Raw genomic sequence first — 13,756 nt, 5'->3', positions numbered from 1 at the left:
GGGGATGTGTTGGTGTGTGTTGTTTGAGGTGCGTGGATGTTGTGTAAGTGATGGTGTTGTGTGTCTGTGGATGCTGGTGTTGTTTTAGGTAGTCTCTCTCTCTGGCCTTTTTTCAAAATTCTGGTAGTAAGGGTTTGTGGGTGATGTGGGTGTGTGTTTTATGGTGTTGTGAGTGTGTGGGTGTGGTGTGTGTATGTGTGTCAGGTGTGTGTATTTCGAATTGTCCAATGTGGTTGTGTTTTGTAAATGTGTGTGTATTTTGAGCGCGGCGGTGTGTACCGCCAATGGTTTACCGTGGTTGAAAGACCACTGCGTTGATTCATGTGTCGTGATAGTGTGAGCGTATTCTTGTTGGCGTGACGGTGTCAGTTTTGTTATCACCAGTTTATCACTGACCTTTGGTGTGGGGGACTTGTGTGGGTGTCTGTATTGTGGCGGATTCCAAACTGTGGGTCGTAATACCTGTAGCGGAATTCTGCGGCCGCAGCGGTATGTTGGCGGTCTTCTTGCATGGCGGTAAGTGGGATTTACCACCAGGGTTGTACTGAAGGCCTAAATTTTTAAAAGTGGAACTGTGACTCAAAATCTGACATTACATTAAAGAGGTGTTCCTCAGCTACAAAATATGACTTTACCACCTGCTCCCACTCAGAGGTTAGTAATTATTAAATGTAAGAAGGTAACCCAATGTTATCATATGTGAGAAATAGGCCTCACAGCAGTGAAAAATTAATTGGTGAGTTTTTTGCTATTAGAACATGTGTAGCATGGATAGCCTAAAAGTACACATTCAAACTTTTAATTACAATACAACCTGCGCTATGGGCTGTTGAGGGCCTTATGGCTGGCGCATGTGTACTAAAATGACTGTTTTAGGCTTGACAAGGGTGTAATTTTCTCAAGTCAAGTTGGCAGTTTAAAACTGCAAACTGGCCACAATGAAAAACCTGGAACAAGTTGTAAGAGGCTACTTAACGGATTAGCACAATAAGTGCTGCGTGCCCACTAGTAGCATTTAATATACCATCCCTAGATATAGAGTATACCACATTATTAGGAACGTATAATTAAATTAAATATGCCAATCAGGTGTAAGTCAATTTTACCATGTTTTCGGAACTGAGCACAAGCACTTTAGCACTGGATGACAGAGGTATTGGCACAGAGTCCTAAGGACAACAAAAACAAATCCGGAGAAATAAGAGAGGAGAAGGAAAAACATATAGAGGAAGTCCCCACATGACTGACAATGTATATTTGAGATACTCATTTTTTAAATTTATATTTCAGAAGTTTCAAGTCTGACACCAAAGTGCAGACAGTCGAAAACACAGTTACCAATAAGGTACACCCACTCAATATTACAGATAAGCAAGGACCCTACTAGGGCAAGTTACTTAAAATATCTGTTTTCCTTGTGTAGATCCAGTATATCCTGAAAGCATATCTGATCTTTTCACCTTGTACAGATCCAGTATATCCTGAAAGCATGTCTGATGAACAGGAGTGATAAGTCAGAGTGGTGGAGTCTGGAATCTTTGTATTTTTCTCTCATCCTCATCATTATCCCCATTTGTACCACTAGCCCTCATATTCTGGTGTATGTGATTAAAGATGGAGAAGGTGAGAGGTGAAAGAGTGCAACGTTCCTGCTGAATTCTGCATACAAGGTTAGTGCATCTTGATAATGGTGCTTTTGAATATTTGTAAATATAATATTACACTGTAATACAAATGATTTTGGAATAGAACCATGGTAGATAATAAAGGTCGAAAATAAGGTTGGGTATATGATTCTAAAAGTAAGTGAAAAAAGTGAAAGGATTAGAACACTAGTGTTTATTTTCCTTCAGTGCCTTTGAAAACCGTATGCAATGAGATTAACCAAGGACCTGACATCTGTCAATTCAGATAATGCAGTTATTTTCATTCTCACTCCCTGAAAGTTTTGAGTACCTAAAGGACCAGCGTGCTTTCCGATAAATGATGAGAGAGAAGTATGTCTCAAGTGAGTTACATGTAAACAGGACTATGCTGTACCTTACTTCCCCTTACTTTAGGGAGCTGATAACTACACTTGAAGCAACAGGGTAATTAGGAAACGTCTGACCCTCCTGAGGTCTCTTCCCCTGTGTACGCTTGGAAGTAATTTAAAGCACCCTACCCTAGCAATGCTCCTGCCTTCACTATCAGGATCAGAAAGGAGTGGTGTAGTGGGAATACGTATGTGTAAGTGCCTTTTCTCAATTGTAACTGTTAGTAGTTTGCATTTATCATTTCATTTTAGCCCTCAACAGCTTAAATCATTAAATAGTGAGAGTAAGAATACTTGCGCAAGAAATTAGATATTTTTACTATGTCCAATATGCTTGCCCAAGTCAACAAATATCTCCCTCTGTTGTCAATAAAATAAGGTGAAAGAATGTAGGCTTTCCTAACCATACATCGTGTTCTGAAACATATCTCGTTCAAAGCTAAATGTCTTACCCCGGACTCTGAGCGGTTGAAGCTAATGGAAGGTATATTAGTAACTCACCATTGGAGAAGGCAATGATAAAACCACCTTTCAGCCAAGAGTAGCTACACCTCCTGGAGTGGTACTGCTACACTTGTACAAGTGCCTGATTTGCTTTGGTTTGGGTTCATGTTTGGGTTGTTCTACTTGCCATCAAAGTAGCTTCAGAGTACAGAAAAAAATATAATTCATTCGGAAGATGGTGTTGAAAGTGAGTATCAAGCCTGCTGTGCTTTCCAATCTTTATTGAAATTAACTAGACTGGCTGAAGCTGTTAACTACGTAGCAAGAGCCCAGCTATGGCAATCAAACCTGCTTGACCGTCCTCAGGCCAAAACCTTTATTAAGGTATGCAGATTACAATTGCGCTGCAGAGCCTAATGTTTGATTTGTGTGATGGGGATTCAGTTTTCAGATATAGATTGGCAGATCTGCTCCAAAAAGGATGATCTGGATATTTAAACTGTGCTTTAAATGTAAAAATGGAACCAATTGATAGTCAATGGATGGTCAAACATATTTTTCCAATCCTACATGTTTACCTCGTACATTTGCACCCATTGTAAATGTTGCGAATAACTGATGGTGCATTTGTGTTCAAGAATTTGTCAGGCAGCGCACAGACCATATAGCTAGCATAGTTTAAACTGAATACCCACAGCCGAATAAGAGAGACAAAATAACTTCAGTCATCGCCATGAGAACCTACCGGAATATTTCTTGGCAAAAATGTTAAGTTGAACAACAATTTCTGATGAAAGAATCTGAAACATTGTGTGGCAAAGCAGCTGTGGTCCTCCTTTGAAGCCACCAATGTTTGGGATGATGATCAGGCAAGCTTCTGGCCAGCTTCTGAGCACTTTATAGTACGCAGCCCGTGGAAGGAGCAGCTATTGACCACCTTTGTCTATTCAGTGACTTCTTAATTGTACCCTGATTTTGTGTGACTCGCCAGGGGCATCTGACAGTGCTGACTGCTACCTCCTGCAGGAAACAACAGGAGAGGTCAGTCTGAGCAGGCATGTGCTTGCGTGAATCTCAGATTTTCTTTCCAGCCATGTTACAAGAGGGGCCGTGGGATGTCGCCTCCATCAACTCTACCATCTAGTCTGGAATTTCTCAGCCTTCCATGCTCTTGATCGACCTATTTAACCTCTATTATATCCACCTTGCCTCCCTCATCCAGTGCTTGTGTTTCTAATTTTACACTTAACCACTGATCCGTAGCTGCTGTTGCACCTCAGTAGTCTGATCACTGATAGACGCTAGTCTGTGGCTTGTCTGGTCATTCTGTAGTTCCCTGACAACCCTGACAGAAAATTAGGCACATTTACTTATTTTGCATCCTTCCTATGCACTGCTATCCCTCTGTTACTTAGTAGCTTCAGGAAGAAGCTTTAAACCTGTTGATATGATTTATAGGGCTTTTGTTCTGTGCTCACAGTTGTTATTTGTCTACCTAGAATAAAGAGACATTTAGGTAAATACAATATTTTGCAAAATCTTATTAAAAAAACAAGAAAATATAAATACTCTTAATGAAACAGCAACTTGCTTTTCAACATAGGGCACAAAAACGTTGATGTGCTGAAGTACATTATGGCTATTCACATCTTTCTCAATATGCGTATAATGATAGATTCATAAAAATGACAATAGCTGAGAAATAAAATACATGCTGTTAGTCTAAGACAATCCACAGAGGGGGTTCTTTTGAGAGCTGCTTTAGTTGGATCATTTGTGGTGATGACAGTCCTTCGTATTATGTAGAGCATTTCGTAGCAAAAGAGATTACTGATGTACAGTACAAATAGTGCATCTGTCCTCTGATAAGTCTCTTACCTCAGCCCACCACGAGAAGTGACCACCCTGCTGCGGAAAGCAAGAATGGAGCTGGGCACAGATCGAAAGATGTGGTGTTGGCCTGCTACTCTATCGGTGGTTGGATTGGCCTGTGGTGGGAAATAAGAGGACATTGGCGATTTCCCAGGGATGTAGGGCACAGGCTATATCTCCAATACGGAGGCCAGCACCATCCTTTATGTATGATCACATTGAGCCATTTATCTGAAATCCCTGCTTCTGATGCTAGAGGCCAGAGAGCTATGGGAGCGCCAGAGAGTTCTCCAATTTCTAAAGCTGTAGATGTAACATTTTAAAACATAAAGAATTGGGCCCCAACATGTTCTAGAAAGGAGATTTACCTTAAAAAAATAAGAGAGTCGATCTAAGGCATGATTTAAGGTAACTTTATGCAGGACGAAGAACAACAATAGTGTGACGAATTCTTTCACCTGTGTACTTGTTGGATACTTCAGAAGGATGAATGGCCAAACAGAGGTTTATGTCTACTCTGCGACGTTCTATGTGTGAGAATAGCGAGTATAATAATATTGTGCTAAAATATTATCGTGACCAGAACATCAACTACCAAAATATTGTGGATGTAAGATTAGATTTACTCTTCTTAACTCTACATGTACGTACATAGGAGGCATATATATCATTACGGTACGTACCTACATATTCTTACATCCATAATATATTGGTAGGCAGGGTTCTGGTTACAAAGCTTTATAACACAATATTCAAAACTTGATATTCTGGTGGTACACCACTGCACAGCTAAGTATAAAACCTTGACAGGGCCATCATAGCCTCCGATTTTTCAGAATTCAATAAAGTTAGTCCTGGTCAGGTGAGGTATAACACCTATTAATAAATGTCAAGAGATAAAGAAGTAATTTTGGGTTAGTAAGTAAAGTGCAATAATAGTCCTCTATTGCCCTTATTGTCTTTAAAAATGTTTTCTGTATTTTCTCGCCTGGTTAAGCTATGATCATCTCGTGTGTGTGTGTCACCTCACCCTTTAATCACTTTGGGTTCTTCAAAATTATTCAGTAATACTTGATGGCCTCTGTTTCAATTGGACAGGAATCAGGCAGCTTTACACTGACATGTTTTGCAAAGACCAGGTAAGAACACTATTTTTTATTAACTTACTAGTGTAAAAAGTGCATGTGGCAGTGGTTCATCTACACAAATACTGGTGCAACATTGCCCACTACCAGTGCAATGTATTTACTCTTACCCAAGAAGAGTTCAACTGTCTAATTTTTAAGGTCTCGCTACAGGCAACCTTAGCTGTTTTTAGGTAGATCTTTTATTTCCAATGCATGTCATTTACTTTTATTTTCACTTGGGTCAGCCCCTTCCTCATGATCGGATGGCTTTGTTGCCTATCTCTCGTTTCTGCTCATGAGTCAATCGCTTTCCTTCCTATTCATGTATCTGTCCCATCCAGGAGCATTTTGGAATAGAAGTGCCCTGACTGAATGAGGTTTATCTTTCCATTACTGCATTCAGGGGGTTCTTTTATTCTGTTTATGCTTTATGCCACAGCTGCCGGGAGGCGGGGGGGGGGAGATCAGGGTAATTTAGTGACTTTGAAGGTTCACACTCACAGGAAGTGTTATTGTTCCTTGAGGTGGCCGTCACCGAACCAAAATAATAATCTACTGTCTCACATTAAATTAATTACCCTTGTATTTCTGGCACCGTATTAAAGTGACATCGTTTGTTCATTAGGAACAGAGGATATTCACTGGCCAGAGAAGTTCATAATATAAATAATGATTAATGTTACTGGCCTTCCATAAGCAGTTTCACCGGCGCCATATTTCCCTTTCACCTGGAGGATATCCTGTATTTTTCCCTTTCTGGCTTTGTTTCAGGGCCTCTGCTTTAATCTTGAGGGATCTTTGTGGGCGTTAGGTCTAGCTAAAAACAATTTTAGCTGCATGCCAGATTTCTGGTGATCAAGAAAAGAAGATAAACAAAGGGCCTTTGGACCTACCGCAGTCATCCACAGTAGATTAGGCTAGTACATTTGTTAGCCTTTGTTTTGGGATCTCTTTGTTTGATGTGAATAAGGAAGTGAGTCCCCTTTTAATATTGGTTGATGTTAACACTTATTGAGTAGCGACTGGTTGCAAAAAGGCTGTGCATGACGTGTAGCTTAGACGTTTCACATCTCAGGGCTTTTTTATTGGTGGAACACTGACAATCTGTCTCATAAGGAGGAGCTTCATTGCAATGCATGGATGAGAGACCTGGTCCAGTAGCTGTGGGTGACAAGATTAACTACTTAGTGGCAGGCAACCTCTTTTACCTTCTGGTGTGCTGAAACTCAGTGCTGCCTATCGCTGCTGCAACGCATTGCTCCCTAATGCTTCTGCACCGCACTGATTACCCAATGCGTCACTATGGGAGAGTTCCAAAAGAAGAAGTGCAGCACCACTCAGTAGTCCCTGAAATAGCAACAGAGAGATGTGCAGAGAAGGGTACCTTTTGTTAATGGAGCACTCTGTTAAAAATAATCAGTGTTTAAGTAGTGACTAATATTGTCCAAGGATGATAAGTTGTTCACCCTCTTTTTCCATCATTTTATCTGCAATATGTATGCAAGTGCTTGGCTACATGTGAGGCAGATGTCTCTAATAGCCCTTCCCATGTGTACCGAATCCTGAGTGTAGCTTGCTGCAAACTGTTAGTTGTAGCTTATGGTTGCTGTCTCATTTGTCCCTACACAGCCACACTTTGGGGGTTATTCCAACTTTGGAGGAAGTGGTAATCCGTCCCAAAAGTGACGGTAAAGTGACGGCTATACCACCAGCCGTATTACAAGTCCATTATATCCTATTGAACTCGTAATACGGCTGGTGGTAAATCCGTCACATTTGGGACGGATTACCACCTCCTCCAAAGTTGGAATAACCCCCTTTGTCTGTGTTCTCATTACCACCTCCCTAAAATGTTTGGTGACGCCAAAGTAAATTTGAGAAGTAAAGGTATTTTCTTGATTTCTAGGCCTGAACATAACTGCTCAAGCGTGCCGACCTATGACAAGGTCATAGCAGCACCTACAAACATGAATGTACAGCAGGCAAGACCAGGTAACACCAGAAGGCAGTTCTCTTAAAGTGAAGGAGGACTGCCATCTCCTCTCCATATCTTGTGATTTGTGCTGCTATCTGTGTAAAAATACACAAAGTGAGAAGGATAGTTTCACCTCAAGTTATTTAACGTAGTAATGCCGGATACTGCAAGGTAATTGCGATTTGACCTATTTTATTTCCTCAAGTTTGAGGCAAACTTTGAATCTCATTAGACAGTGCAGTTGAATTAGCTGCCCCAGGGTGCAACATAGGGAGAAATCTGTGGAGCTGTGCGCAGTTTACAGGGGGAGATGAGGAACAAGGAAAGTACTCTTGGCAGCCCCTTCAGTGGTAAGCCTTCCGAATGGTGTGCTCCAGAGCATGGCGCTGTTTTAAACATGCATCCAATGCATACCACAGTCCGGCAACCTACGGTGGTGACTCCACACCCGTAGACCCCCAGTAACTGAAAAGAGATTTTCCTGGTGACCGCATGTGTGAGGCCAATGTATGGTCCCCTGCCCCGGGACTCCAAGCTGGTGGCACATCTCTGCCCCTGAACCAAAGTGCTCACATCAGGTATGAGGCTGGATTTCTTGATCTCATTTGGTACAGCGAGTGGTGGGCCATCACCCACTGTAAGCCCCTGCATCTGGAGAGTGAAGCCCCCCTCCACGCCTTCCATCGACATACACAGATGTGAGGCTGGCACATATGACTTCACTGTCACCATGTATTGATGTCAGGTCACTCCTTGTGAGCAGTGCATCCACTTGGAGTAACTGACAATGAGCCGGGATCCTGTCGCGAGTCAGCAGAGAAGAAGCTGGATCCACCCCGAGTCCAGCTCAGGATTGGAAATCAGCAACCATGTCCTGCTGGCATCCGCTTCACAAAGTGGGAGAATACTAACTGCATGCAGCACTTGAGAAGGCCATCTGCTATTGTGATGCCTTCTCAAGTGCCACTGTGGACTTGTGCAATGCCCACGTGATGCCCAACGGTCCCCGACCCCGTGGCCCCCGCAGAGATCCTGTACACTCATAGGAGGCAGCATGAGCAGCAAATTGTCTGCAGTAAAACTGCTCCACAGCTGAGACTGCGCCAGTATATTTTGGGTAGTTTAGGAGTGTGGTCATCACCCGGCTGTTTCCACTTTCGCTCTCCCAAAGAAGGGCACAGAATCATGATTAAAGTATACTCTGATTGCAAAAAGATGTTATAATTGGTATATAATTTATCATGGCGAACTAACAGACGAATACTATAGCGTGAACGTTTTATTTACTGTATAAGTGTCATATCTGAACTATTCCTTCTGACCCACAACAACCCCCAAGAGTAAGCCTTGTCCGTTCCACTTTGTAAAGCCCTGAAGATCAAAAACAAAAGAGGAGGCATTGTACGCTTCAGTGAGCTGTAAAAGTGATTTACCCTGCGTTTTTTGAAAACCGATGCCTTACAGGCATTTAGCGAGAAAGAGTTTGTTGGACAGATGTATCAGGAGTACCATGAAACAGCATCTGGAAATTTAAGGATATTTACATTAAACTCTCACGCGATGTTAAAATTGCTAATTTTAGGGAATCCATAACCTACAAAAAATTACTTACGTGAATATCTACGTCTGTTTTTCATACTGACTGCATGCTGGCGTTATTTATATCGCTAGTCAAGACGTTCCTGAGTGTTCCAGGCGTTCTAGCGAAGAGTAGACATACATCCATGAAGCAGTCTAAGAGACGGTTAGCATTTTACTCATTACCCAACTTTTCTAGCGCCGATTGTACCTGCTAATTAATTTCAGAACAGGAGTGGCATCATATTCTAGGTTTATATAAAAGCAAACCTTCTTTTTATCCCCCAACTAGTCAGCTGTGATTGTTTTATCTATATGTTCTTTCATCCCCTAATAATAATGGTCCAATTATGCGGCTTTTAAAACAATTTTCTGGATCTGGGTAGTTTTAAAGATTTGAGGGCTTTTTGTGGTTGATACTGGAGTGGTGCAGTACATTGCTTCTGTTGATATAATAAGTGATGGACTTTTGGAAGCCCTGTGCTCACGAGATCCAGCATTGCACCCAGTTTGTGACTAATAGGTTACACTAACAGGGGGATCAGACACGAAGGTGGCGGCAGGGACACTGATAGTGTCAGTGCATCCCTCTATAAACCTTTATAAAGCGATTCTCGCAATGCTTTGTGGGACAGGCAGTCTTCTGAGCAAGAGCTGGAGAACGAGAACATGGATTCAGAGAGCAGGTGGGGAGCCTTAGGCAGTTCTTCAGGTTTGTTTGGTCCAACTAATCTGCACCTCTTGTGGCAACACTGCTCAAACTCTGCACGCTGTGGGAGCTCTTGTCACCAATACATAAAAAAGAAATATAAAAAAGTACAGAGAGAGTGGGCTTTGGTGCAGTCCGCTTCCGCCATTGGCTCACCTTTTCAGTGTCTGGCACTGGTTGGATGAGCTGTCTTTCGAATCCAGATTTCCATGCAAGGCTTCCTTGTCCCAGTACTGCTCACAGTTGTACTCATTCCCCACTTCTTTGCTCTCCATCATTGTTCTTACAGACTGTCCACCCCTCACCTTTCCTTTCATTGCAGCCTCCCTCGTCACCTCTGTCATTGGTCTCTCACTGTCCTCTCAAGCCTCATCATCCTCACCAACCTTCTTGCTCCCTTTAATTCCTACCCCTGAACCATTCCCTCCCCTACCCTATAGACATATAGGATGTCCCTGGCAGGAACACTGCTACTGTTGGCATTGAGTACTGTATAGGATGCGAAAGGAACCCTCTTGCATGTTGCAGCCACAACATTATGAGTTTGTTCAAGCGTAAAGTAAAACCTACAATTTTCAGCACTGTAGTGACTGAATCCTTCCTATTCCTATCGAAATGACCTCATAAGAAACATAAAAGGGAAGGCGGGTGGTGTGCGTGGTTCATTTGGACAACATCTCCTACTTTCTGTAACTTAAATGCATTATTGCACCCTGACAGTCAAAATATCTTATAGACTTTATTGGGGTCACCCGTGTTTGAAACCCATATCTCACTCCACAAATGTATTAATTTCCCTGTTAACCTTAATGGGGCCACCCTCCAAAAGGCCTTCACTTCACCAACATTTTGAATTAAGAGGTTGACAGATACATAAAATAGATGTTAGCAGTCATTCGCCCAATAGTCCAGAATCTGGAGTGAGGACAGGCTATTTATCTGTCTGTTTAGATCACCTGGTGGCCCAGATTCTTTGAAAGCCTGGAGTCCCTCATTATGGCCCGATTACTAGCATTTTGCATTTTGGGTTTGTCATTTTTTTGGCATTGTCATAGCTACCAGTAGAGATTTGCAAAAGTCGTGTCTGCCTTTCCTGGTTCATAAACAAAATAATGCAGTGTTACACAATGCGCTCCCACAGCTTCCTAGAATCACCAAGCAATGCCCAGCAACTGGCCTAGGTCTTTATCTGTTGAAAAAGAATGGCACGAAGTATAATATACTTTTCTATTTATAAAAACCAATAAAAAAGAATTGATATAACAAGAGAGAGGGCTACCTGGGCATCTCAGTCATTCATCACTTGCCACGCTAGATATGTAAGTGTCCTTGTTAGCCCCAACATCCTTGCTATTGAATTCCCCTAAACATTTTTCCTTCACCCCCTGACATTGCTGAACTTGTTTTATTGTCATTACGACTCCTGCTGACCAGGGAGACAAAATTGTCATACAGTTAATTGTCACATTTAAATTACTGGTAGGCCCCTAACAAAGGGTAGTAAATGTACCCATGACCTGTAAATTAAATTGTGTAAGCGAGCCACCTGGACTTATTGTGCCACCCGCTTGAAAAGCCCTTTTAAACATGCCTCAGACCTATCAATGCAGCCTGTATAATGTTTTAAACTGCCAAGTCAACCTGGAAAAATAAGACATTTGCCAGGCCTAAATCTCCCTTTTTTAAAATATGTATCACTCCTAAGGTAGGCTCCAAACAGCCCATAGGGCAAGGTGCAATGTAGTCAACCACTTGGACATGCATGTTTAAGGTTTACATATCCTTGTAGTGAAAATATCCTAAATTAATTTTTTATTACTGTGGTGTCTACTTCTCCCATAGAATAACAATGGATACCTTATTACGTTTCTTATGTGATAACGTTTGTTTGGGAATAGGCCAAAATGTCATGTCTGGTCTCTAAATATTAGCATTTAAATTTCATAGATGGTGAAGGTTGGGTGCTAAGTTACCTAGTGTGTGGGCACCCTGGCACTAGCCAAGGTGCCCCCACATCGTTCAGGGCAAATTCCCCGGACTTTGTGAGTGCGGGGACACCATTTCCCGCGTGCACTATACATAGGTCACTACCTATGTATAGCGTCACAATGGTAACTCCGAACATGGCCATGTAACATGACTAAGATCATGGAATTGTCACCCCAATGCCATTCTGGCATTGGGGAGACAATTCCATGATCCCCCCGAGTCTCTAGCACAGACCCGGGTACTGCCAAACTGCCTTTCCCGGGGTTTCACTGCAGCTGCTGCTGCTGCCAACCCCTCAGACAGGTTTCTGCCCTCCTGGTATCCAGCCAGGCCTGGCCCAGGAAGGCAGAACAAAGTACTTCCTCAGAGAGAGGGTGTGACACCCTCTCCCTTTGGAAAAAGGTGTCAGGGCTGGGGAGGAGTAGCCTCCCCCAGCCTCTGGAAATGCTTTGATGGGCACAGATGGTGCCCATCTCTGCATAAGCCAGTCTACACCGGTTTAGGGATCCCCCAGCCCTGCTCTGGCGCAAAACTGGACAAAGGAAAGGGGAGTGACCACTCCCCTGACCTGCACCTCCCAGGGGAGGTGCCCAGAGCTCCTCCAGTGTGCTCCAGACCTCTGCCATCTTGGAAACAGAGGTGTTGCTGGCACACTGGAATGCTCTGAGTGGCCAGTGCCATCAGGTGATGTCAGAGACTCCTTCTGATAGGCTCTTACCTGTGTTACTAGCCTATTCTCCTTCCTAGGTAGCCAAACCTCCTTTTCTGGCTATTTAGGTTCTCTGCTTTGGGGAATTCTTTAGATAACGAATGCAAGTGCTCATCCGAGTTCCTCAGCATCTCTCTCTTCACCTTCTGCCAAAGGATCGACCGCTGACTGCTCAGGACGCCTGCAAAACCGCAACAAAGTAGCAAAGACGACTACTGCAACCTTGTATCGCTGATCCTGCCACCTTCTCTACTGTTTTCCTGGTGGTGCATGCTCTGGGGGTAGCCTGCCTCCTCTCTGCACCAGGAGCTCTGAAGAAATCTCCTGTGGGATGACGGAATCCTCCCCCTGCAACCGCAGGCAACAAAAGACTGGTCCTCTGGGTCCCCTCTCAGCATGAGGAGCGTGGTCCCTGGAACCCAGCAACTCAGTCCAAGTGACTCCCACAGTCCAGTGACTCTTCAGTCCAAGTCCTTGCCTCCCCACGCTAGACTGCATTGCTGGGTACCACGTGATTTGCAGCTGCTCCGGCTCCTGTGCACTCTTCCAGGATTTTCTTTGTGCACAGCCAAGCCTGGGTCCTCGACACTCTAACCTGCAGTGCACAACCTTCTGAGTTGTCCTCCGGCGTCGTGGGACTCCCTTTTGTGTCTTCGGTGAGCTCTGGTTCACTCCTCTTCCAAGTGCCTGTTCCAGTACTTCCAGTACTTCTGCGGGTGCTGCCTGCTTCTGGGAGGGCTCCCTGACTTGCTAGTCGCCCCCTCTGTCTCCTCATCCAAGTGGCAACATCCTGGTCCCTTCTGGGCCACAGCAGCACCCAAAAACCCTAACTGCAACCCTTGCAGCTAGCAAGGCTTGTTTGCGGTCTTTCTGTGTGGGAACACCTCTGCAAGCTTCTTCACGACGTGGGACATCCATCCTCCAAAGGGGAAGTTCCTAGTCCTCTTTGTTCTTGCAGAATCCACAGCTTCTACCATCTGGTGGTAGCTTCTTTGCACCCTCAGCTGCCATTTCCTGGGCATCTGCCCACTCTCGACTTTGTCTCGACTCTTGGACTTGGTCCCCTTGTTCCACAGGTACTCTCGTCCGAAATTCACTTTGGTTGCATTGCTGGTGTTGGTCTTCCTTGCAGAAATCCCCTATCACGACTTCTGTGCTCTCTGGGGAATATAGGTGCACTTTACACCTACTTTTCAGGGTCTTGGGGTGGGCTATTTTTCTAACCCTCACTGTTTTCTTACAGTCCCAGCGACCCTTAAAAGCTCACATAGGTTTGGGGTCCATTCGTGGTTCGCATTCCACTTTTGGAGTATATGGT

Source organism: Pleurodeles waltl, chromosome 4_1, assembly GCF_031143425.1.
Source record: "Pleurodeles waltl isolate 20211129_DDA chromosome 4_1, aPleWal1.hap1.20221129, whole genome shotgun sequence".
Lineage (NCBI taxonomy): Eukaryota > Metazoa > Chordata > Amphibia > Caudata > Salamandridae > Pleurodeles > Pleurodeles waltl.
This window is presented reverse-complemented; position numbering follows the sequence as displayed.